The sequence below is a fragment of the Cryptomeria japonica genome, chromosome 4 (assembly GCF_030272615.1).
Source record: "Cryptomeria japonica chromosome 4, Sugi_1.0, whole genome shotgun sequence".
NCBI lineage: Eukaryota > Viridiplantae > Streptophyta > Pinopsida > Cupressales > Cupressaceae > Cryptomeria > Cryptomeria japonica.
Window position 1 is genome coordinate 731,202,774 of NC_081408.1, and position 26,319 is coordinate 731,229,092.

The window sequence follows — 26,319 nt, forward strand, 5'->3', positions numbered from 1 at the left end:
ACAGATTTGTGAAGAGTTATAAGCCTAATCCAGAATATTAGAACATACCTAGATTTATAAGGAATAATGATAAATCATGCTATTATGCTGGTGATGATGATTTTTGTATTACTAATGATGATGATGATGATGAACCTGTAAGTGGAACTTGTAATGGAAGCTTCGGTAAAGATTGGGTCTTTATTGCTATCCAGGATGATTCTCTAGAACCTGTCATTGAAGCAACTCATACTGAGGAGAAGTCTTTAGCACTAAAATTGAAGAAAATGATGAATGGGATATAGACAGTGAATGCTCACATCACATAACCGGTGATAAGAGAAAATTTCTATCACTACAAGAATTTGATGGCAGACTAGTCAGATTTGGAGACAACAAGGCATGCAGGATCAAAGGCAAAGGAAAAATATCATTGGATGGTAAGACCGATACTGATAATGTTTATTATGTTGAAGGATTGAAGCATAATATTTTAAGTGTAGGTCAAATGGTGGATAGAGGATTTAATTTGCAATTCAAAGATGGAAAATGCAAGATCCTCAATAGATCTGGATTGGAAATTGCTTCTGGAACTCGGACCAAAGGAAATATTTTTCATTTGAACTCTAGTGAGAAAGCTTGTTTGATTGCTCAGATTGATGAAAGATGGTTATGGCATAAGAGGATGTGTTATGGAAATTGTGATTGCATAGTAAAGATCAGTTCAACATAGGCTATCAAATATTTGCCCAAGATTGTCAAACCTCATAATCCAGTATGTAGAGAATGTCAAATGGGTAAGTGAGTTAGAACTTCTTTCAGAAGAATACATGATCTAAATCTAATAAAATTCTTGATCTTATTCATACTGATTTGTGTGGACTGGCAAGGACTAAAATTTTTCTAGGTGATAGATATTTTATGTTACTTATTAATGGCTACTTTAGAATGATGTGGGTTGCATTTTTATAAGAAAAATTAGAAGCTTTCAAGAAATTTAGAATCTTCAAAGCTATGGTTGAGATTAAGACAGGACTGAAGATAAAATTCTTAAGATCAAATTAAGGTGGTGAGTTTATATCCAGTGAGTTCAACAACTTTTGTGAGAAGAATGGAATCAGAAGACAACTTTCTACACCTAGAGCTCCACAATAGAATGGATTGGTGGAAAGGAAAAATAGAACCATATTGGATGCACTAAGGACAATGATGAGTGAAGCTAGTTTGTTTGATATCTAATGGAGAGAAGTTGTCAATATAGTTGTATACACTTTAAACATAGTGCACATAAAAGGTGATATCGGTAAGACTCCTTATGAATTATGGTTTGGTCATACTCCTACTATTAGATATTTCAGAATTTTTGGAAGAAAATGCTACATTAGAAGAGATGATACATTAGGAAAGCTAGATCCTAGGAGTGATGAAGGAATATTTTTGGGCTATTCTATTAAGAGTAAAGCATATAGATGTTATAATAAAAGATTGAATAGGATAATGGAGAGCATAAATGCTAAGGTGGATAAACAAGGTAGTAATCAGATCAGATCATATGACTGTGGACTAGAAGATGAATTTATCAGACCTGAACTGGTAATGCAAGAATTTGTTCAGAGCATTGAATTAGTGACTCTGGCAACATCTAAAAATTCAACTATGACTCTTGAACAACAAAGAGAGTCAGTAAATCAAGAAAATTAAAAAACTCTCAGGTATGTGAAACTAAATCATTTTGAAGATCAGATCATTGGAGATAAAAGCAAAGGTGTGATGACTAGAAGAAGGCTAGCTATTGAAGAGGTATGTTTGATTTCTCAAATTGAACCTAAATCATTTATTGAAGCAAGTAAAGATGAAAATTGGATGAAAGCAATGGAAGAAGAATTAGATCAGATAGAAAAGAATAAGACATGGGAATTAGTTCCCAGACCTAAAGATAAGAATATTATTGGAACTAAATGGGTTTTCAGGAATGAATTGAATGAGGAAGGTCAAGTTGTAAGAAGCAAGGCTAAATTGGTTTGCAAAGGCTATTCATAGGAAGGAGTTGATTATGGTGAGACTTATGCTTTGGTTGCAAGAATTGAAGCGGTAAGACTATTTCTTGCCTATGCTGCACATAATAGCTACAAAGTATATTAGATGGATGTCAAATGTGTATTTATGAATGGATATCTTGAGGAGGAAGTCTACATTCAGTAACCTAGTGGATTTTCTTTATCAGAAGACAAGGACATGGTTTGCAGATTGAAGAAAGCTTTATATGGATTAAAACAGGTCTCTAGAGCATGGTATGCTAGATTGGATAGATATCTTTCTAATATCGATTTTAGCAAAGGTAATGATGACAATAACCTATATTATAAAATTGAGCATAATGAAATATTGATTATTGAAGTCTTTGTGGATGATATCATTTTTGGAGGAGAAGAAAGCCTATGCATGAAATTTGCTGATGATATGAAGAATGAGTCTGAAATGTCTATGATTGCTGAGATGATATTTTTTTAGGTTTGAAAATTACACAAATTGATAAAGGTTTTTTCATTTTTCAAACTAAGTATGTGGAGGAATTCCTTAAGAAATTTGGACTTGAGAATTCAAAACCTTTTGGTACTCCTATGATAATTGATTATAAATTGTCAAAGGATGATGAATCTCCTAAAGTGAATCCAAGTGGATACAAATCAATGATTGGTGGATTGTTGTGCTTAACTCAGACTAGACTTGATATAATGAATGTTGTTTGTATTGCTTCTAGATTTTAGTCAGATCCTAGATGAACTCTTGATATTATTGTGAAGAGGATATTCAGTTATTTGGTAGGTACACCAGACCTTGGGTTATTGTATCCAAAGAATGATGATTTTAGACTATGTGCCTATACAAACTTTGATTGGGTAGGAGATGTGGATGACCAGAAGAGAACCACCGGTAGTGCATCCTTTCTTGGAAAGTTATTGGTTTCATGGCTTAGTAAGAAACAATCATGTACTTCATTATCTACTGCTGAAGTGGAATATGTAGTTGTTGCAACCAGCTATACTGAGATTTTATGGATGAAACATATGTTGAAAGATATAAGGATAAGTTATGATGAGCCTATTGTTATTTACTGTGACAATACTATTACTATTCATATGTCAAAGAATCTTGTATTTCATTCCAAATCAAAACAAATTTCTATAAGGTATAATTTCTTGAAAGAAAATATTGAAGCAAAGGAAGTCAGATTGGTTTATGTGCCTATAAGGAGTAGATTGCAAATACTCTAACAAAACCATTGCCTAAAGATACTTTTGAATATCTTAGAGATTAGTTGGGGGTTACCAACCCTCTGGAAGAGACTTAGTGATGCAAAATTGTATCAATCCAGTAAGCTTATCATATATTTTCTTTGATCTTGGTTGATGATATGATGCTACTACTCAGGGGGAGTAGTCAGCTGTTTGGTTTAGTATTTTTGGTTTGGTATCGATCCTTTGTCATTGATGTCAAAGGGGGAGAGATGGTATTCATGTAAAAAATAGTCAAATCTTTGAGGGAGATGGAGCTCATATGATAGTCAATTAATCTATGAGGAAATACATTTCAAATCAGCTTTTGGGACATTGTTGGCATTCCTTATCCATTGGATGTTTTCATATTTAGTGTTGCCATCAATGCCAAATGGGGAGATTGTTGGAATATGTTGGATTTGGTTAAGTGTTGTCATTGATGTCAACACTATATCCTGTTTGGACCTAGCCCGGTTAGACTTGGTGTTTACCTTGGTTTGGCTTCAATTTTGATCTAGTATGATCAGATCCTTGGATACGGTTTTGGATGCTTATTTTGGATGGTTATACGGTTGCCATTTCTTTCGGTTCATGTTTTGGTGCTCTGGTAACTATCGCTTATGTTCCTAGTTGATATTTCTTGGTACTGGGTAGAGAGTTTATCACTTAATTATAGTACTAGTAAAGATTAATGCATGAGATAGAAAGACAATAACATTCACAACACATCACACCAATATTTGTACATGGAAACCCTGTAAGGGGAAAACAATGGTGGGAAACCTTACCCACAATCAGATGATACTACTGCAAATAGTATGTGTATACAAATGGGGTCTGCACATGTAGAAAGGCCAAGCATCTAGAGCTCACTGCTCAAACACAAATAGGAGTCACACTGACTACAATTAGATGGTTAAATCCAATAATGATGTACTACTCAAAATAACATCTTCATATGCTGGATTCAGTACCGGTGTAGTTTTGATATGTCTTCACAAAAACCTTTCTTCACCTTCAAATGATGTCTATGTGTATAGCTCTGCCTATTCTTGCATATATCTTCTTACAATTCCTTTTCCCTATAACATATCGATCTTACAAATAAGATCTTACATATATACCATAACCTAAGACCAATTTTAGTAGGTCGGCTCTAAAAGATATTACAATAAAATAATTACAAGTAAATCAATAACCGATGCAATATCTGATTCAACATGTCATCTTAATACATTTACAATAACAACAAAATCATCTCCAAAATGTGTCATGCTGATCTGGAATAGATAAGCCTGTCGGTGCTTATTCTGGACCTATTTGCTGGTAACAACAAATATGCAAATACAAATATGCCAATGAAAAAATCTCCAAGACAAAGTGTCCAAACGATGTCTTCAACATAACTAAGTGTTTTCCATGTCATTCCAAGTTCCAGTGAACAATAAATCATGTTAGTGTACCAGATACCGGTGACTGTGCATAAATCACTTTCTTGCAGGTGAACATTGCTGATCCTCCGAAGTGCCAAAGTTGATAAGTGTTATAGGTGTTGACATCAATGAAAAAACCATACCAAAATACCACCAATCTCCCCCTTTGGGATTGATGGCAACACAAGATGGAAAAACCATCAAAGTGCCAAAACAAAAATGCCAAAAACCAAAAACCAATAATCTCCCAAAAGAGACCATAACCAAAAATCAAAATTTAGTCCCAAACTAATCAATCTCTCCCCTTGAGAGTAACATGTGTTTTCCTTGTGTTTTTCCATATCAGTCTCTCCCCCTTTGACATCAAATTCCAAAGCCAATACAAAAGCCAGGTTCAAATACAAAATACCAACCAACTCAGTATGCCAATTACTCCCCCTGAGAAGTAGCTCTCATCATCAAAGCCAGAGTAAAAGATTTCTCTTTTAGTTCTGTCGGTTGATGAAAAATATCAATTGTCTAAGTCTCTACCAGTGGGGGTATGACCCCAAGCTGGTCTCTAAGATATTCAAAAGTCTCCTTAGGCAAGGGCCTAGTGAAAATATCTGCAATCTTCTCTTTAGTATTCACATAAACCAGTTTTACTTCTTTTGCTTCAACATTCTCTTTCAGAAAATTCAATTTGGTAGAAACATGTTTAGCTATAGAATGTAGTACCAGATTCTCAGACATATCAATTGCTGCAGTGTTATCACAATAGATAGTTATAGGTTCCTTGCATTTTACCTTTATGTCCTTCAACATTTGCTTAAGCCATAATACTTGTGTACAGTTAGGTGCTGCTGCAACATATTCTAATTTTGCTGTTGATCAAGATGTGAAAATTTGTTTCTTACTCAACCAAGAAATTAATCTGTTTCCAAGAAAAAATGCTCCTTTGGTGGTTCTTTTTTTGTCATCCACATTTCCTACCCAATTTGCATATGTGTATGCACATAATTCAAAGTTTTCATCTCTAGGATACAATAAATCAAGATTTGTAGTGCCTTGTAAGTACCAAAAAATCCTTTTTACTATTGATTCATGATTTTCTTTAGGATTGTTACTACTTATCAGGCTGCCATTAGTTTTATGTTCAAAGTTATACTATATACTCTATTTGGTTATCTCTACCGAGATATTCAGTCGGTATGAACAGTCTAGTCAGTTACAGAAGAAAGTAGTCTCAGGATGTAGCATACACCAAGCTATCTACCGAGTATCATTTCATGTCTACCGAGCAGCAAAGATGACACACCAAGTTGATATACACCAAGTGGAACGTGTTACCAGATTCATTGAACCTAGACATACATATGAAAATGTGTTACAAGATCGAGGAACATCTAACCATTATCACATTGGAAATTGCATTTAAAGATTGTGTATGATTTTAATGTCATCTAACCAATGAAATAATTTGCATGGTTATTCATTCGATAAATCATATTTTTAAGATTGAAGCAATGAATGGATCACCATCATAAGAGATCTATTTATACAGCATGAGTTAAGAATTAAAAAGTGTGTGTATGAGTGTAAGAAGACTCTTACAAAGACACAGAGGTCACTGAGAAGGTTTTTAGAGAACAGTCAAAGAATAGAGTAAACATAAGGGTTTATCGAGTTACTATATGGGTTACCAAGGTATGCTATAAGCAAGGTAATCTTATTCTAAGCACATAGAATCTGCTATAACATTCCAAATGTAAAGTTGTAGATATTTGTAATAATTCTATTGTAATTTTTTGAAGCTGTAAGAGAAACCTTTAACAGGGTAAAAGACTCTAATCAAGTCTATAAATTATAAAGCCTCTAACTAGGTGCAACATTTAGTTTAAGTGTTGTAAAATCCTTTATCAAGGTAGATCTAACAGATCTTGTTACTCCTAATAGGGTAAGCTATCAGAAATAGCTAAACATGTAGCTCTAACCGAGCACTCTTTATTATTGCAGTAGTGAAGTTATGGGTGCCATCCCCACTGCAATTTTTCTGTCTAACCAAGAGTTTCTGTGTAACCAAAATATATGTGTTATGGAGTGAATCATGTATGATTGTTATCTATTTGTTTTAGCTTTATATTATGTTACTGCACTATTTGGTTTATGCATAACAGTAAAGTTATTATTGAGGAAAAGTTTTGGAGTACTAATTCACCCCTCCCCTCTCAGTACATTAGCTTTCCATATTGGGCCTACCAATTGGTATCAGAGCTTCAATATTGGAAAAGGGTTTAACTACCTAAAGAGAAAGATCTTATTAATGGAAGGCTATAAACAATCTTGGAGGATTGTGTATTTGCAAGAAGAGCTGGATCATGCTAATCAAGTGATTGGAGACATGCAAAGACAAATGCAAAAATCTCTAAAAGTAAGAAGAAGATTATCTGATGATTTGCAGGATTCTCAAGAGTTAGTGGAACAAATTGTGACATCATCTGAGAATAGCATATCTGAATAAACTAAAGAAATGATTGGAGTATTGAAAGAAAAGAACAAAGCATTGGCTGATCAACTAAAAGCAATGAAAAGAGAACATGAACATTTCAGCACACAGATAACTAAAAATCTTGATGCATTGAGGACAATCGAGGATAAAGTAAGAGATCTAGAAATAGAGAAACAACAACTTGAAGTCTTAGTATCCGATAAGAATGATGAAATAACAAGGTTGACTGGAATTCAACAAAATCTGTCAGATCAACTAGGTTATGCACATCATGAAGCAATTCTAAAAAATGATGAGAATCAAGCATTGAAACTTGAAGTATCAAGGTTGACCGATGAACTTGAATCAAAGAAGAAATCCAAAGAAACATTGAAGAGGAGTTATGAAGCATCTAAGATGTTGGATGAGCAACTGAATACAAGAAGACCCAACAAGGATGTAGGACTCAGTTACAAAGGAAAATACTGTACCGTAAAGGTAATTCATACTACTGAGAGAGGAGAATCATCAAAGCAAGCTAGAATCGAAAGAAAGAAGCCTATTTGCAGCTACTGTGGAAATCAAGGTAACACTACCAACATGTGTCAAATCAGAAAAGGTAAGCAACTGAATATCACTAAGGCTAAAGGTTATTGTTAAAATTGCAATAAATATGGTGACACATCTAATCAATGTAGGAAAAAGTCTGTTAACAATTATCAGAAGGCAAAATTTGAAGGGTTTTGTAAAAGCTGCAATAGATATGTACATAGTACTGAGAAGTGGTGGCTTAAGCAAAAAAACTATATGTGGTCTACACATCGAGCAAATGCTAGAGGTTACCAAACTCACACACATCCTTACCGACAATATTCTATAGTACCATGGGATTACAATACAAGGATATGGTGTGAATGTTGTGGAAGATATGGACATATAAGTGCCAACTGTTTTATAAGGTTTGGAATGAACAACCGATTATCACGGAGAAATCCTGGTATGGCATGTTTTCATTGTCACAAAGTTGGACACTTAGCTAGAGATTGCAGAGATCAACCTAGAAAAGACACTGAAGAAATAAAAGACAAATTAAAGATGATTTGGAAAAAGAAGAAAATTGGGTCAAATGAAGAAAGAACCTTACCTACTGAGTTAGGTGCACCTATTCCAAATTAATCAGTAAAGGTATGAAGGGACTGCATTCTCTCAAGGTTAAATCTTAACAGTTCCTATTTTATTATATACTTAATTCAAAATCTGCATAGTTAAGATGTATTAGAAAGTTTGAAATACTATCAAATTCTTTTGGAGCACTATAGAGGAAAACTGTCAAGTCGGTGAATACAGGAAACCTGTCTAGTTGGTGAATGAAGGAAGTTTGGTTACTCGGTTAAAATGGAAAAAGGAGACTAAATCGGTTAAAGAGGAACCGAGTGCATTTAATATCTTTGACCTAACCTGCACGAAGAATGATAAGGTATTTTGTGTACTTAAAAGCATTTTTGCGGTCTTTTACACCTAGCAAGTTTTTGAGAGAGCAAAGCAAAGCAAAGCCAAGGAGATCAAAACCTCCTACAAAGGAAATTCAAGGTATTTACACCAATCTCAATGCATTGTTAAGCTAATTTACCAATCGTATCTAGTTGCCATTATCTACTAAGTATAAAGCGTCAATCGTTTGAAATCCTGAAACCCTAAGGATTCTAAGTTGGCTTTTAGTCAAAATCTACAATGGCACCCAAGATCCAAGATCCCATAGTTGTCAACAATGTAGAGAAGCCCTCACTAAAATACTCTTTGACTCCCAAAGTTGCTTCTGAACCATATGACAAAACCACTTTTTCACTCATCCAGGATAGAGTGTTGTTAGTAGAGGATGTGAGATTCTTCACCAAATGTCATGTTGAAGAACTCGGTCATGTTGAAATCAGAGACACCTATGATGAGCTATGTACCGATGGTAAATTAAATAGCAAGTATGAGCACATCAAGATCAAGGCATTAACTGAAGCCCTAACCTATCCCTATGTGTTCAAACCCGAGTGGGTCAAGTTTGTTCTAAGCAGAGTTCATGATGATTTCATGTGGCTAGAAGAGAAACCATTTAAGATTACCAAGGAAATTATTCATCTGATTACCAGTTATCCCATTTATGATCATGCTCAAGCCCAAAAGATGATATCACAGAAGGAATTGATCAGTTTAACTAGAGTAGAATCTGTTTGCAGAGGATTAAAATTGAACAATGTCACAGATGAAGAATTAAAATTTTCCATTATAGTAATGGGCTACTATTTCTTCCAATCAACAAGGGAAAATAGTGTACCCTATGCAGCAGTAGACCTGGCTTACAAAATTGTGAAAAAGGGAATGAAAATTGACCTATGTGAGGTGTTGTTGAAGAACGTATTTGAAAATATAAACACCATCAGGAAGCCGAAGAGGAACAACTTGGCTAATACTCTAAAGTTTGGATCATTACTGGTATGCATGTTTTTCTATTTTGAAAAATTCTTTCCATCAGTCGGTAAAGTTGTTTGGGAACTACACCGACCAATCACCCATCAGATTAATGACTTCGTTAAGAAGTTACTAGATAATTTAAATGATATTATGGATGATTACTTCAGTAAATTTCAAGAGAAAATGCATAATAGATATAGGATTCCACCCCAGCTAGTTGAGAAATACAAAAATGAAATATGTTTTGAAGTTGACACCGATTACTGTTATGTGAATGTTGTGGAACCGAGGACTTAATCTTTGTCATCAATGGGTTACAAGATTGATTTTGATATCACACAACAACAAATTGATGCATTTATTACATTTCCAAGGCATGCTACCAAGCTGAGGTATGGAACCTATGAGGAAGTGAAGGAAAAGGTAAAAATGAGCATTATAGCACCCAAAGCTACAAGAAAGGAAACAAAAATGATAATGGCATTGTCAGAGAAATTCAGAGAAGACTCTTCCTCTACACCTATCAAAGGTACCATTACCATTACCGAAGAGGAATTTGAAGCCCAAATGGAAGCTATAATACTGAGCACTGAATTGCCTAAGGGTAAAGTGTTGAAGAGAAAGAAACAGGGCACATCAAAGGCCTCACCGACTCCACCTCTAATAAAGCGACCTAACATTAGAGCATTTGCAGCCTCACCGAGTAAGAAAACAACAAGTGTTATTGCTCCCAAGGTAACAAAGACCTACAAGAAATCTACTTGGAGACTCATTTTGGCAAAAGAGTCTAGTGATACCGAATCAGAGGATGCAAGCAAATTTCATATTGTCAAGAGCAAGAAGGTAAATATACATAGTGTTGAAAACTTTTGTGCTAATTTGAAAGAATATGGGGGATTTGGATCATTTAGATATGTCAAGTATGAACCAAAAATAATCATGAGAAGAGACAAATTGAAGAAGCTGCCATCTGTACACTTCTAAAATTCCGGTTAGCTCCATTGGAACTAGCTAAGTCACTTCCGAATGAACTTTACTTGCATATTGATAATAGGTGGAAGTATGCAATGGACTTAGAGAAACAGATCAAAGAAAGAAGTCTAGTTCATCTCTTTCCTGATATGTCAGTAGCTGAAATAAAGGAACATCTGACAACCTACAATTCAAAGTTTCTTGTCAAGCAGAGAGCCTTAAAACTATTGAATGGGATATACATTGAAGTTGAAAATGAGACAAAATCAAAGTGGTAGAAAATCTTTAAAATCAAGGATGCCAGTGAGAAAGCTACAGTTGAAATCGTTGATGTCACTGAGAAAGATCTTGATGTTACTGAGCAAGACCCTGCTGACACCATTCAAATAGATGAAGATGTCATGGATACAGAGGCACCGAAATAGGAAATGATAGAAGGAAATGCATATGCAAAACTTGTATCTAGTGAATCAGACTTGGAACAAGTTCAGTGTTATCCACCGGTCAAGCCACCTGTCTCAACCGAAACCCCTCATGACATAGAGCAAGGCACCGAAGGTCACAAGTCTACAACAAAAGAAGGTACTATTCAAGAGCAGACATCTCAAGTACCTTCTAGCACTACAAATGTTGAAACTGAGACACTAAGTACCGAGACACCAAAGGACTCTACAGAGGCTAAAGAAACCAATCAAAGTGTTGCCTCTACCGAGCAGCCTACCGAGGGTCATCAAGGCTCACAAGCCCCTATCCTAGTTCCATCGGTGAAAGGTAAAGAAAAGAAGATGAAAAAGCATAGTTTTAAAGTTGATTTGTCAAAACTAATAGTGTTTCCCAATGTAGACATATCAAAATTAAAGGGGCAAGCACTCATTGATTCTGATGAACTATGCAAAGCAAAGGCTGAAAAAGAGAAGCAAATGGCAATTCAAAAGAAAAATAAGGTACTTCAGAAGGTAAAGGCACTCTTAATAGATATGCTACTTGAAGCTACAGTATCAATAGATGCAGCCATCCATATTCAGCTAGATGAACTGCTAACAAAGATAGAGACATCTGGAGTAGATGCATCAAAGTATTTGAGCAAGCTAAAAGACAAAGAGCTCACTGCAAAAATGATAGAATAGGTATAGAAAGCTATAGCTATTGGTAAAGTTAAACTTGTCAAATTTATTGTTGAGCTGACTCCTCAACTCAAGTACATTCTTTATTTATTTCAGAAACTCTACACATTTTCTTTATTCATTAAAGACATTAAGAATAAAACTGAGGCAATTGAGAAAGAGATCACCGATCTCCCAAACAAGTTGACCACAGAGCCAAATTTAGTTCAGAATTTTTATACAAAGCTACAACAGCTCATGACTCAACAATTGGACCTAAGAAATGAAGAACACAAGATCCAGATGGACATAATGACACTTCAGACATTATTCCTTCCTCATCTTTCATCTGTCCAAGAACAGATCAACTGAGCCACCTCCTTATCTACTACACAAGAGGGAAGCACTCTAGATGGCTTAATATCATTATTGGCTGATATTCAAGCACAAAATTCTTTAATGGATAGTGTAAAAAATGCCCTCTCTATCACTCTCACTGAAGTCCAGACCAAGTATAAATCCATTTTTGATCAGTTACCACCCCTAAATGGTAATTAAGTTTTGATGTTTGTCAAAAAGGGGGAGTGATATGATATAGTATTAGAGGAGTGATACAGTATTGGGGGAATATAGCATTTAAAGCATAAAAGTATAAAATCAAACAAAAAGAGTGTAGTATATAGGGGGAGTATACTGAGAAGAGCAAGCAGAGTATCCAAGTGTAGTGCACCGAGCAGTAAATAGAACAGTAAGCAAAGCACATAGAACAGATCACCAAGCATGCAAAATCCAAAGTTTTGTATAGTATATCAATAAGGGGAGTATATCTGGATGTATTATATTAATGACTATTGTATATACTATCAGCATAGTCAAATTTTGCAAGTATATAGATTTTTGAGTTATAATTTTGAAAGTAGTTTTTGTCAAACATCTCAACTAATGTCAAAAGGGGAGATTGTTACTACTTATCAAGTTGTCATTAGTTCTATGTTCAAAGTTATACTATATACTCTAGTCAGTTATCTCTATCGAGATATTCAGTCCATATGAACAGTCTAGTTGGTTATAGAAGAAAGTAGTCTCAAAATGTAGTATACACTGAGCTGTCTACCGAGTATCATTTCATGTCTACCGAGCAGCAAAGATGACACACCGAGTTGATATACATCGAGTGAAATGTGTTACCAAATTCATTGAACCTGGACATACATATGAAAATGTGTTAAGAGATCGAGGAACATCTAACCATTATCACATTGGAAATTGCACTTAAAGATTGTGTATGATTTTGATGTCATCTAACCAATGAAATAATTTGCATTGTTATTCATTCGATAAATCATATTTGTAAGATCGAAGCAATGAATGGATCACCATCATAAGAGATCTATTTATATAGCATGAGTTAAGAATTAAAAAGTGTGTGTATGAGTGTAAGAATACTTTTACAGAGACACAGAGGTCACCAAGAAGGTTTTCAGAGAACAGTCAAAGAACAGAGTAAACATAAGGGTTTATCGAGTTACTATATGGGTTACCGATGTATGCTATAAGCAAGGTAATCTTATTCTGAGCACATAGAATCTTCTATAACTTTCCAAATGTAAAGTTGCAGATATTTGTAATAATTTTATTGTAATATTTTGAAGTTGTAAGAGAAACCTTTAACAGGGTAAAAGACTCTAATCAAGTCTATAAATTGTAAAGCCTCTAACCAGGTGCAACATTTAGTTTAAGTGTTGTAAAATCCTTTATCAAGGTAGATCTAATAGATCTTGTTACTCCTAATAGGGTAAGCTATCAGAAATAGCTAAACATGTAGCTCTAACTGAGCACTCTTTATTATTGTAGTAGTGAAGTTATGGATGCCATCCCCACTGCAGTTTTTCTCTCTAACCAAGAGATTTTGCATAACCAAAATATATGTGTTATGGAGTGAATCATGTATGATTGTTATCTATTTGTTTTAGCTTTATATTATGTTACTGCACTATTTGGTTTATGCATAATAGTAAAGTTATTATTGAAGAAAGGTTTTGGAGTATTGGTTCACCCTTCCCCTCTCATTACATTAGCTTTCCATATTGGGCCTAACAATTGGTATCAGAGCTTCAATATTGGAAAAGGGTTTAACTACCTAAAGAGAAATATCTTATTAATGGAAGGCTATAAAAAATCTAGGAGGATTGTGTATCTGCAAGAAGAGCTGGATCATGCTAATCAAGTGATTGGAGACATGCAAAGACAAATGCAAAAATCTCTAAAAGTAAGAAGAAGATTATCTGATGATTTGCAGGATTCTCAAGAGTTAGTGGAACAAATTGTGACATCATCTGAGAATAGTATATCTGAAGAAACTAAAGAAATGATTGGAGTATTGAAAGAAAAGAACAAAGTAATGGTTGATCAATTGAAAGCAATGAAAAGAGAACATGAACATTTCAGCACACAGATGACTAAAAATCTTGATGCATTGAGGACAATCGAGGATAAAGTAAGAGATATAGAAACAGAGAAACAACAACTTGAAGTCTGAGTATCTAATAAGAATGATGAAATCACAAGGTTGACTGGAATTCAACAAAATCTGTTAGATCAACTAGGTTATGCACATCATGAAGCAATTCTAAAAAATGATGAGAATCAAGCATTGAAACTTGAAGTATCAAGGTTGACCGATGAACTTGAATCAGAGAAGAAATCCAAAGAAACACTGAAGAAGAGTTATGAAGCATCAAAGATGTTGGATGAGCAATTGAATACAAGAAGACCAAACAAGGATGCAAGACTCGGTTACAAAGGAAAAGACTCTACCGTGAAGGGAATTGATACTACTGAGAGAGGAGAATCATCAAAGCAAGCTGGAATCGAAAGAAAGAAGCCTATTTGCAACTACTACGGAAATCAAGGTCACACTGCCAACATGTGTCAAATCAGAAAAGGTAAGCAACCGAATATCACTAAGTCCAAAGGTTATTGTTACAATTGTAATAAATATGTTGACACATCTAATCAATGTAGGAAAAAGTCTGTTAACAATTATCAGAAGGCAAAATTCAAAGGGTTTTGTAAAAACTACAATAGATATGGACATAGTACTTAGAAGTACTGGCTTAAGCAAAAAAACTATATGTGGTCTACACATCGAGCAAATGCTAGAGGTTACCGAACTCACACACATCCTTACCAACAATATTTTGTAGTACCATGGGATTACAATACAAGCATATGGTGTGAATGTTGTGGAAGATATGGACATATAAGTGCCAACTATTTTATAAGGTTTGGAATGAACAACCAAAGATCATGGAGAAATCCTGGTATGGCATGTTTTCATTGCCACAAAGTTGGACACTTAGCTAGAGATTGCAGAGATCAACCTAGAAAAGACACTGAAGAAATAAAAGACAAATTAAAGATGATTTGGAAAAAGAAGGAAATTGGGTCAAATGAAGAAAGCACCTTACCTACTGAGTTAGGTGCACCTATTCCAAATTAATCAGTAAAGGTATGAAGGGACTGCATTCTCTCAAGGTTAAATCTTAACAGTTCCTATTTTATTATATACTTAATTCAAAATCTACATAGTTAAGATGTATTATTAAGTTTGAAATACTATCAAACTATTTTGAAGCACTATAGAGGAAAACTGTCAAGTCGGTGAATACAGGAAACCTGTCTAGTTGGTGAATGAAGGAAGTTTGGTTACTTAGTAAAAATGGAAAAAGGAGAGTAAATCAGTTAAAGAGGAACCGAGTGCATTTAATATCTTTGACCTAATCCACATGGAGATCGATAAGGTATTTTGTGTACTTAAAAGCATTTTCGCAGTCATTTACACTTACCAAGTTTTTGAGAGAGCAGAGCAAACCGAAGCCAAGGAGATCAAAACCTCCTACAAAGGAAATTCAATGTATTTACATCAATCTCAACGCATTGTTAAGCTGATTCACCAATCATATGTAGTTGCCATTATCTACTAAGTATAAAGCGTCAATCATTTGAAATCCTGAAACCCTAAGGATTCTTTGTTAGCTTTTAGTCAAAATCTACAATGGTGCCCAAGATCCAAGATCCCATAGTTGTCAACAATGTAGAGAAGCCCTCACTAAAATACTCTTTGACTCCCAAAGTTGCTTCTGAACCGGATGACAAAACCACTTTTTCACTCATCCCGGATAGAGTGTTGTTAGTAGAGGATGTGAGATTCTTCACCAAATGTCGTGTTGAAGAACTCGGTCATGTTGAAATCAGAGACACCTATGATGAGCTATGTATCGATGGTAAATTAAATAGCAAGTATGAGCACATCAAGATCAAGGGATTAACTGAAGCCCTAACCTATCCCTATGTGTTCAAACCCCAGTGGGTCAAGTTTGTTCTAAGCAGAGTTCATGATGGTTTCATATGGCTAGAAGAGAAACCATTTAAGATTACCAAGGAAATTATTCATCTGATTACCAGTTATCCCATTTATGATCATGCTTGAGCCCAAAAGATGATATCACAAAAGGAATTGATCAATTTAACTAGAGTAGAATCTGATTGCAGAGTATTAAAATTGAACAATGTCACTGATGAAGAATTAAAATTTTCCATTAGAGTAATGGGCTACTATTTCTTCCAATCAGCAAGGGAAAGCAATGTACCCTATGCAGCAGTAGACCTAGCTTACAAAATTGAGAAAAAGGGAATGAAAATTGACCTATGTGAGGTGTTGTTGAAGAACCTATTTGAAAATCTGAACACCATAAGGAAGCTGAAGAAGGACAACTCAGCTAATACTCTAAAGTTTGGATCATTACTAGTATGCATGTTTTTCTATTTTGAAAAATTGTTTCCATCAGTCGGTAAAGTTGTTTGGGAACTACACCAACCAATCACCCATTAGATTAATGACTGCATTAAGAAGTTAGTAGATAATTTCAATGATACTATGGATGATTACTTCAGTAAATTTCAAGAGAAAATGCATAATAGATATAGGATTCCACCCCAGCTAGTGGAGAAATACAAAATGATATATGTTTTGAAGTTGACAGCGATTACTGTTATGTGAATGTTGTGGAACCGAGGACTTAATCTTTGTCACCGATGGGTTACGAGATTGATTTTGATATCACACAACAACAAATTGATGCATTTATTACATTGCCAAGGCATGCTACCGAGATGAGGTATGGAACCTATGAGGAAGTGAAGGAAAAGGTAAAAATGAGCATTATAGTACCCAAAGCTACAAGAAAGGCAACAAAAATGATAAAGGCATTGTCAGAGAAATTCGGAGAAGACTCCTCCTCTACACCTATCAAAGGGACCACTACCATTACTGAAGAGGAATTTCAAGCCCAAAGGGCAGCTGTAACACTGAACACTGAATTGCCTAACAGTAAAGTGTTGAAGAGAAAGAAACAGGGCACATCAAAGGCCTCACTGACTCCACCTCTAATAAAGCGACCTAACACTAGAGCATTTGCAGCCTCACCGAGTAAGAAAACAAAAAGTGTTACTACTCCCAATGTAACAAAGACCTACAAGAACTCTACTCGGAGACTCATTTTGGCAAAAGAGTCTAGTGATACTGAATCAGAGGATGCAAGCAAATTTCATATTGTCAAGAGCAAGAAGGTAAATATACATAGTGTTGAAAACTTTTGTGCTAATCTGAAAGAATATGGGGGATTTGGATCATTTAGATATGTCAAGTATGAAACCAAAAATAATCATGAGAAGAGACAAATTGAAGAAGCTGTCATCTGCACACTTCTAAAATTCTACTTAGCTCCATTGGAACTAGCTAAGTCACTTTCAAATGAACTTTACTTGCATATTGATAATAGGTGGAAGTATGCAATGGACTCGGAGAAACAAATCAGAGAAAGAAGACTGGTTCATCTCTTTCTTGATATGTCAGTAGCTGAAATAAAGGAACATCTGACAACCTACAATTCAAAGTTTCTTGTCAAGAAGAGAGCCTTAAAACTACTGAATGGGCTATACATTGAAGTTGAAAATGAGACAAAAGAAAAGTGGCAGAAAATCTTTAAAATCAAGGATGGCAGTGAGAAAGCTATAGTTGAAATCGTCGATGTCACCAAGAAAGATCTTGATGTTACTGAGCAAGACCCTACTGACACCATTCAAATAGATGAAGATGTCATGGATACAAAGGCACCAGAATAGGAAATGATAGAAGGCAATGTATATGCAAAACTTGTATCTAGTGAATCAGACTTGGAACAATTTCAGCCTTATCCACCAGTCAAGCCACCTGTCTCAACTGAAACCCCTCATGACATAGAGCAAGGCACCAAAGGTCACAAGTGTACAACAGAAGAAGGTACTACTCAAGAACAGACATCTCAAGTACCTTCTAGCACTACAAATGTTGAAGCTGAGACACCGAGTACCGAGACACCAAAGGACTCTACAGAGGCTAAAGAAACCAATCAAAGTGTTGCCTCTACCGAGCAGCCTATCGAGGGTCATCAAGCCTCACAAGGCCTTGTCCTAGTTCCATCAGTGAAAGGTAAAGAAAAGAAGATGAAAAAGCATAGTTTTAAAGTTGATTTGTCAAAACCAATAGTGCTGCCAAATGTAGACATATCAAAATTAAAGGGGCAAGCACTCATTGATTTTGGTGAACTATGCAAGCAAAGGCCGAACAAGAGAAGCAAATGGTAATTCAAAAGAAAAATAAGGTACTTCAGAAGGTAAAGGCACTCTTAATAGATATGCTACTTGAAGCTACAGTATCAACAGATGCAGCCATCCATATTCAGCTAGATGAACTCCTAACAAAGATAAAGACATCTGGAGTAGATGCATCCGAGTATTTGCGCAAGATAAAAGACAAAGAGCTCACTGCAAAAATGATAGAAGAGGTATAGAAAGCTATAGCTATTGGTAAAGTTAAACTTGTCAAATTTATTGCTGAGCTGACTCCTCAACTCAAGCACATTCTTTATTTATTTCAGAAACTCTGCACATTTTCTTTATTCATTAAATACATTAAGAATAAAACTGAGGCAATTGAGAAAGAGATCACCGATCTCTCAAGAAAGTTGACCACAGAGCCAAATTCAGTTCAGAATTTTTATACAAAGCTACAACAGCTCATAGCTCAACAATTGGACCTAAGAAATGAAGAACACAAGATCCAGATGGACATAATGACACTTCAGACATTATTCCTTCCTCATCTTTCATCTGTCCAAGAACAGATCAACCGAGGCACCTCCTTTTCTACTACACAAGAGGGAAGCACTCTAGATGGCTTAATATCATTATTGGCTGATATTCAAGCACAAACTTCTTTAATGGATAGTGTAAAAAATGCCCTCTCTATCGCTCTCACTGAAGCCCAGACCAAGTACAAATCCATTTTTGATCAGTTACCACCCCTGAATGGTAATTAAGTTTTGATGTTTGTCAAAAAGGGGTAGTGATATGATATAGTATCAGAGGAGTGATATAGTATTGGGGGAATATAGCATTCAAAGCATAAAAGTATAAAATCAAACAAAAAGAGTATAGTATATAGGGTGAGTATACTAAGCAGAGCAAGCAAAGTATCCAAGTGCAGTGCACCGAGCAGTAAACAGAACAGTAAGAAAAGCACACAGAACAGATCACCAAGCATGCAAAATCCAAAGGTTTGTACAGTATATCGATAAAGGGAGTATATCTAGATGTATTATATTATTGACTATTGTATATACTATCAGCATAGTCAAATTTTGCAAGTATATAGATTTTTGAGTTATAACTCTGAAAGTAGTTTTTGTCAAACATCTCAACTAATGTCAAAAGGGGAGATTGTTACTAGATGTCTACCAAGTAGCAAAGATGACACAACAAGTTGATATACACCGAGTGAAACGTGTTACTAGATTCATTGAACCTGGACATACATATGAAAATGTGTTACAAGATCCAGGAACATCTAACCGTTATCACATTGGAAATTGCACTTAAAGATTGTGTATGATTTTGATGTCATCTAACCAATGAAATAATTTGCATGGTTATTCATTCGATAAATCATATTTGTAAGATCGAAGCAATGAATGGATCACCATCATAAGAGATCTATTTATACAACATGAGTTAAGAATTAAAAAGTGTGTATGAGTGTAAGAAGACTGTTACAGAGACACAGAGGTCACTAAGAAGGTTTTCAAAGAATAGTTGAAGAATAGAGTAAATAGAAGGGTTTACTGAGTTACTATATGGGTTACCAATGTATGCTATAAGCAGGGTAATCTTATTTTGAGCACATAGAATCTACTATAACATTCTAGATGTAAAGTTGTAGATATTTGTAATAATTTTATTGTAATATTTTGAAGTTGTAAGAGAAACCTTTAACAAGGTAAAAGACTCTAATCAAGTCTATAAATTGTAAAGCCTCTAACCAGGTGTAACATTTAGTTTAAGTGTTGTAAAATCCTTTAGCAAGGTAGATCTAATAGATCTTGTTACTCCTAACAGGGTAAGCTATCAGAAATAGCTAAACATGTAGCTCTAACCAAGCACTCTTTATTATTACAGTAGTGAAGTTATGGGTGCCATCCCCACTGCAATTTTTCTCTCTAACCAAGAGTTTCTGCGTAACCAAAATATATGTGTTATGGAGTGAATCATGTATGATTGTTATCTATTTGTTTTAGCTTTATATTATGTTATTGCACTATTTGGTTTATGCATAATAGTAAAGTTATTATTGAAGAAAGGTTTTGGAGTACTGATTCACCCCTCCCCTCTCAGTACATTAGCTTTCCATATTGGGCCTAACAAGGATTACTCTGAAATCTTGAAACAATACATACTACATTCATAATATCAAGTCTTGTTTGTGTCAAATACAATAGGCCTCCTATCATAGACTTGTACCTAGTTGGATTAATAGGTGTAGATTCATCCCTTAGTGATAATTTGTCATTTGTAGTCATAGGTGTGCTTACCGATTTAGAGTTCTCCATCCCAAATTTATTTAGTAACTCCTTCAAGTACTTGGATTGACTTAAGAATATACCTTTATCAATCTGTGAAATCTGCAATCCTAAAAAAAGAATTTTATCTCTCCAATCATAGACATTTCAAATCCATGTTGCATTTCAATAGAAAGGTATTTACATAATCCATCTTCTCCTCCAAAGATTATATCATCAACAAAAACTTCTATAACTAAGATCTCATCATTAGTCACTTTATAGTATAAGTTATTGTCAGCATTACCTTTAGAAAAACCAACCTTCAAAAGATATTTATCCAATCTAGCATACCAAGCTCTTGGAGCTTGCTTCAACCCATACAAAGCTTTCCTTAACCTGCAAATCATATCTTTATTATCTGTCAAAGAAAATCCATTAGGTTGCTCAATGTAAAATTGTTCTTCAATTTCTCCATTCAAAAAAGCACATTTAATATCCATTTGATATACTTTGTAGTTCTTGTGTGCTGCAAAAGCCAAGAATAATCTGACTGCCTCAATTCTAGCTACTGGTGCAAAGGTTTCATTATAATCAATTCCTTCTTTCTAAGAATATCCCTTACACACTAGTCTTGCTTTATTTTTTATTACGTTCCCATCTAAATTAAGTTTTTTTCTGAATACCCATTTTGTTCCAATCACATTCTTGTCTTTAGGCCAGGGAACTAAAGTCCATGTATTATTCTTCTCAATTTGTTCTAGTTCCTCTTCCATAGCTTTAATCTAGTGTTTATCTTCACATGCCTCATTAATTGATGATGGCTCAATTTGAGAAATAAGACATACCTCTTTATTTTCTAGTCTACCTCTTGTCATAACTCCTTGATACTTGTTCCCAATTATCTGATTTTCATAGTGGTTCAATCTTACATAACGTGGTGTCTTCATTTGTTGTTGTTCCTCAGTTATAGTGGAATTTTTAGAGGAGAACTGAGATTGGGGGGGGGTGAATCAGTTGTCACTGAATTACAGAACTTTAAACATTCAAAACCTTATTACCGGAACACATAAACTCGATACCGAAATGCATAAACTAAATACCGAAATGACTGATATATCAATTAAACATAAACATAAATCACATAATAGTTACCATCCATCCATAACACATGTCACCAAGATTTGTATGTGGAAAACCCGGTAAAGGGAAAAGCCATGGTGGGAAGCCTACCCACAGTCAGATAATACTTCTGTAGTAAGTATGTGATTACAATATGAGGGGCCTACACATGCAAGAAGGCCAATAGCCTAAAGCACACTACTCAACACAAAAGGAGCCTCATTGACTACAAGATAAATCCATACTACAATCTGGAGTGAAGATTGAACTACAAGTATAACATCTCCTATGCCCAAGTACATTTCTGGTTAAGCTCAATACTGGAGGCCTTAAACCTCTACATGTGATTACAACATTATTTGCACAAAAATAATCCCATAACCTTGACCTATTTCATGATCTACAAAGAGATCTTACATCATATTTATACCAATCCATGACCTAAACAATTAGGTCGACCACCTGAAAGATAATACAATAAATTCATAACATAAACCTGCAATCCAATGATCAACCAAGTCATCTTAGACCAAAAACAATGTAAACCAATCATTAAATCTCATCGGTAATGCATCAGGAGCATCCTCCAACACGTTACATAAACTGATCCATAACCTAGATAATGCCAGACCCAAAATAGGTCATGATAAACCAAATCCAACACCACTAGTGAACTAGATCATGAAAAAGATAACCAACAACATCTTGAGAACCATCTAGAAACCACACCAACACCACTTATCGTGTGCATCAAAAGATCTTCAACGAAGCTCTACCGGTAAAACCCTTACCGGTGACCAAAAGGCTTACTAGAACAAATGATAGCTTCCAAGTCATCAAATCCTGAACCAACTGATCATGATACATATCTAAATAGCATGAATGATAGATCCAAATCAATTCCACAAACCTAAGCATACCAGATCATACCAGATTAATATCATAAACCAACCACTCTACCGGAACCAATCGAAAACCGGTAAACAACCAAAAAAATTGGTGTTGCCATCAATGACAAAACATCAATGCAACACATAATCAATTCCTCCAAATTACCAACAACTATAGTGTGGCAAATTGCACCGTGTCAATTTCACACTTGCACATTGTCCCTAGTACATTTATGAAAAAATCCATGATTAGAATTTCATGATTTTGACTTCATAGATGAAAATGATGTAGCATTAATAGGATATGGTTTATTAGGAAAATTTGGTTGAACATGAGCATGACACACAAGTATCTACATCATACACAAATGTCTTTGTAAATCTTAAAAGTCAAACTTTCATATTCCACACAGTTTCCTTCTAATGTGCGACCTAGCACCGAAATGCACTTGTAATGGCTACTCCTACCCACTACAAGAAAAAGAATCTCATTCTTACTCATTTTATCATTTTAGCAACTCAATCAATATTTCTTAACTTGTCTTCATCTATATCTGTCTCATAGTGAATGTCTATCAAATTTATCTCAGTTCCTGGACTCTCACAACAACCAATACTCCTCTTGAATCTCTCTTTCACATCTATTTTCTCAAAAGGGAAGACACAACTACTACTAATTCTCTCTTTTTATTTTTCTTACTATCATGTCTAGAACATTTACAATCTTGTCTTTTGTCTATTATTTTATCATGATAGGGGTTCTCCTCCACAAAAGGGTTTTTTCTATCAAACATCTATTTTCTCTATCTATTACTCCATTATGACCATATCTAGTTATTTGTAGAGGTGGGAGCACCAAAGTGAGGGTTTAACTAAGGAAATCCCCATACAACCCCAACATTTTTTTTGTCTCCATGTATATAGGTGGAAAATAGATTGAACAGGTCAAAGGTCTTGAATCTGATCATTTATGAGGTCTATTCATATAGATAAAGGAATGACCATAAGAAATACCCATGGAATTCTTGCATCTAAGGTCAAGGCTTTGTTCACCTAGTGTAATATTTTGCATTCTTTTTGCTTTCCATTTTTGTAGATTAAACATCTTTAACATGCAATACCTATGAGTTATTTAACATTTTTAGTTTACATTCGTTATTAGGCTCAATTCAAATTTTATTTTTAGGCATCTCTTTCCAGTAATTTGAGTCATGTTAATTGAGGTATGTGAGAGTTATTTATTCCTTTACATCTTGTTTTCTTGAGAGTATAAAATCTCCTCTACATTTTTGTGAACCCGATGTAAAAATCTCATGTCAGATCTCTTTCTTTGTAATTTCAATGCATTCAATAATGTCTTCTCAAAGAAACATTTTGATATGTTGGATGATGCCTTGGATGATTTCCTAGAAGCATCTCCTTTTACTCAAAACCTATTGCACATTAAAATATCCTTCCTTGTTAGATGAGAAGTATGTGAATGTAATTGTAGTCTCTACTACTCCTAGTTAGCCTAAGGGACCAATCATTTACATGACTCTAGCTAGTCCTTCTACAAAGAGAGTTCATTATATTTATGGTGTTCTATTAAAAATAATTCACAAGATCTTGTTACTAAATAAACACAATCTAAAGCTCCTTCTTATCATAAAATGACTCATAATTATAACACTCAAATGAATAAACATAATATTCATTAGCCCACTTCTTTTCCACCTAAGCTTCCCGACCTTCCTCAAGAATCAAAACCTTCAACCAACCAAAAAAGTGAGTATGATATTATTGAGCAACTTTGTGTGACTACTCCTAAGATCTCAATTTGGGATTTTCTTCAAACCCCTCTAGTTTTTTGAAATTTATGCTTTAAGAATCTCTTTAGAGGATTCAATTACCTTCTTCTACTAAGACGAAAGATGTGAATGAATTAATAGATCATATTTCTATGGATTGAACAAATATTACATTCTATCCACATGAACTCCGACCTTGAGAAGTGCACAATTAAGCAGATCCATTGATTATAATTGTTTATTTAGTGATATTGACATTAGGTGAACTCTTATTGATATTGTTTTAGCACTCAATCTATTTCCTAAAATCAAAGTTGATTCAATTTCTCTTGTTGTATTTTCATTTTTCATTCACGGTTTGGATAACTTTGATTGACAAGCTTTGGGCAATGTTATTTTTCCTTTAAAGTTAGTGTAAAGTGGAAAATCGAACCCTAGTTGCTCTCCCCTCTTCCCACTCCAAGGAGAGAGAAGGGAGGCCACTAGGATTGACGGTTTTCACTTAGGGGAGACTTTACATTCAAAAGAGGGGTTGAAACCCACAAGATCCAATCCCACACAATGTAAGATTGGATTCTAAATGAGTTTCAAGGGTTAAAACAGCAAGGCTACCCTCTTTTGTAAAGAATGTAGATAGAATAATTAAGCTAGGAATGCATGAAAAGTGAGAAAGATTCGCTTATAAATAGAGATAGGGATATAGGATGAAGCTGCGGACCTAGAATTAGTAGTAAAATGTTGATACAGCACTGTCCTGCAAATTTGAGCAAAAGTTGATGGGACGATGGTGCCCGGCGCGCACACAGTCCTCCGAAAAATCAGCAAAACGAAGGGGGATCTATTCGTCTCTTGTTGTAAGGATGTTTGTATCCTTATATGCGAAGGTATAGATGTTGTATGTTGTCTGTTGTATGTAGTAAGTAATCTCCTCTTCAATGGTTGAATCCTTGCATTGAATGCAACACTTAGCCTTGAATGGAGACTTAGAATGATCAATTGCTTGAAGGAATGCTTGAATGCTTGAATGCTTGAATGTTTGAGTATCGTTTCCATGCCTTTTCCATCCATCCAAATGGGAGAGGAAAATGTAGTTTATATACTTGTCAATTAGGGTTGATAGACTGATTTTTTTGACCTTAGGCCGACCAGGAAATGTTATTTTCCAATTTGCAAAGAAAAGGACCCGAAGCCCCATAGGAGACCGGGCCCAAAATAGGGCCAGGGACCAAGGCACTGGGCGCAATTGTCCTAGGGGACCAGGGCGCTGGGCACTCTGGTCCCACCTCCCGGTATAGTAGGGTGCAAGGAGGGATCAGGCAGGGTGCTGGAAAAATGCAGTTTTTGATGTCGTGGACAAGTTTCGGGGTCTCGATTCAGGTTCGGTGTTGCATTGCCATCGTGAAGACCGAAATGCAGTCGAAATTGCAAGTGTCACAATTTTAGGACGCTACATTTAGCCCCCACTTTAGCGGGAGTATAGGCGTACGCTCATACTTTCGGTAAAGTACAAGGAAACAACATTGAAAGACTTTCACCACGTCAAGGAGGCAAGACACACCAAGCCCCCAGTGGACTAAGGATCTTACGACTTCGATTGACAAAGTAAAAGGGAAGATCATGAGGGAGAACCATGACTGTCAGTAGTAAGGTTCCCTCACTATGAGTCATGTAAGAAAAATACCAAAAATTTTCAAGGCAAAGCTAAGTTCGCCAAGAAATTTTCAAGTATCCTGAAGGGATAGACAGGGTGTATGCCCCCCTATGTTAAAGTGATCGCACACGCCTCAACAGGGGTGATTGCTTTAACATAGTGATACACATAAGAAATGAGAAGGGAAAGGAGCATGTTATCCCAAGGATTTAGCCCCCAAGTGTGAGATAAACCC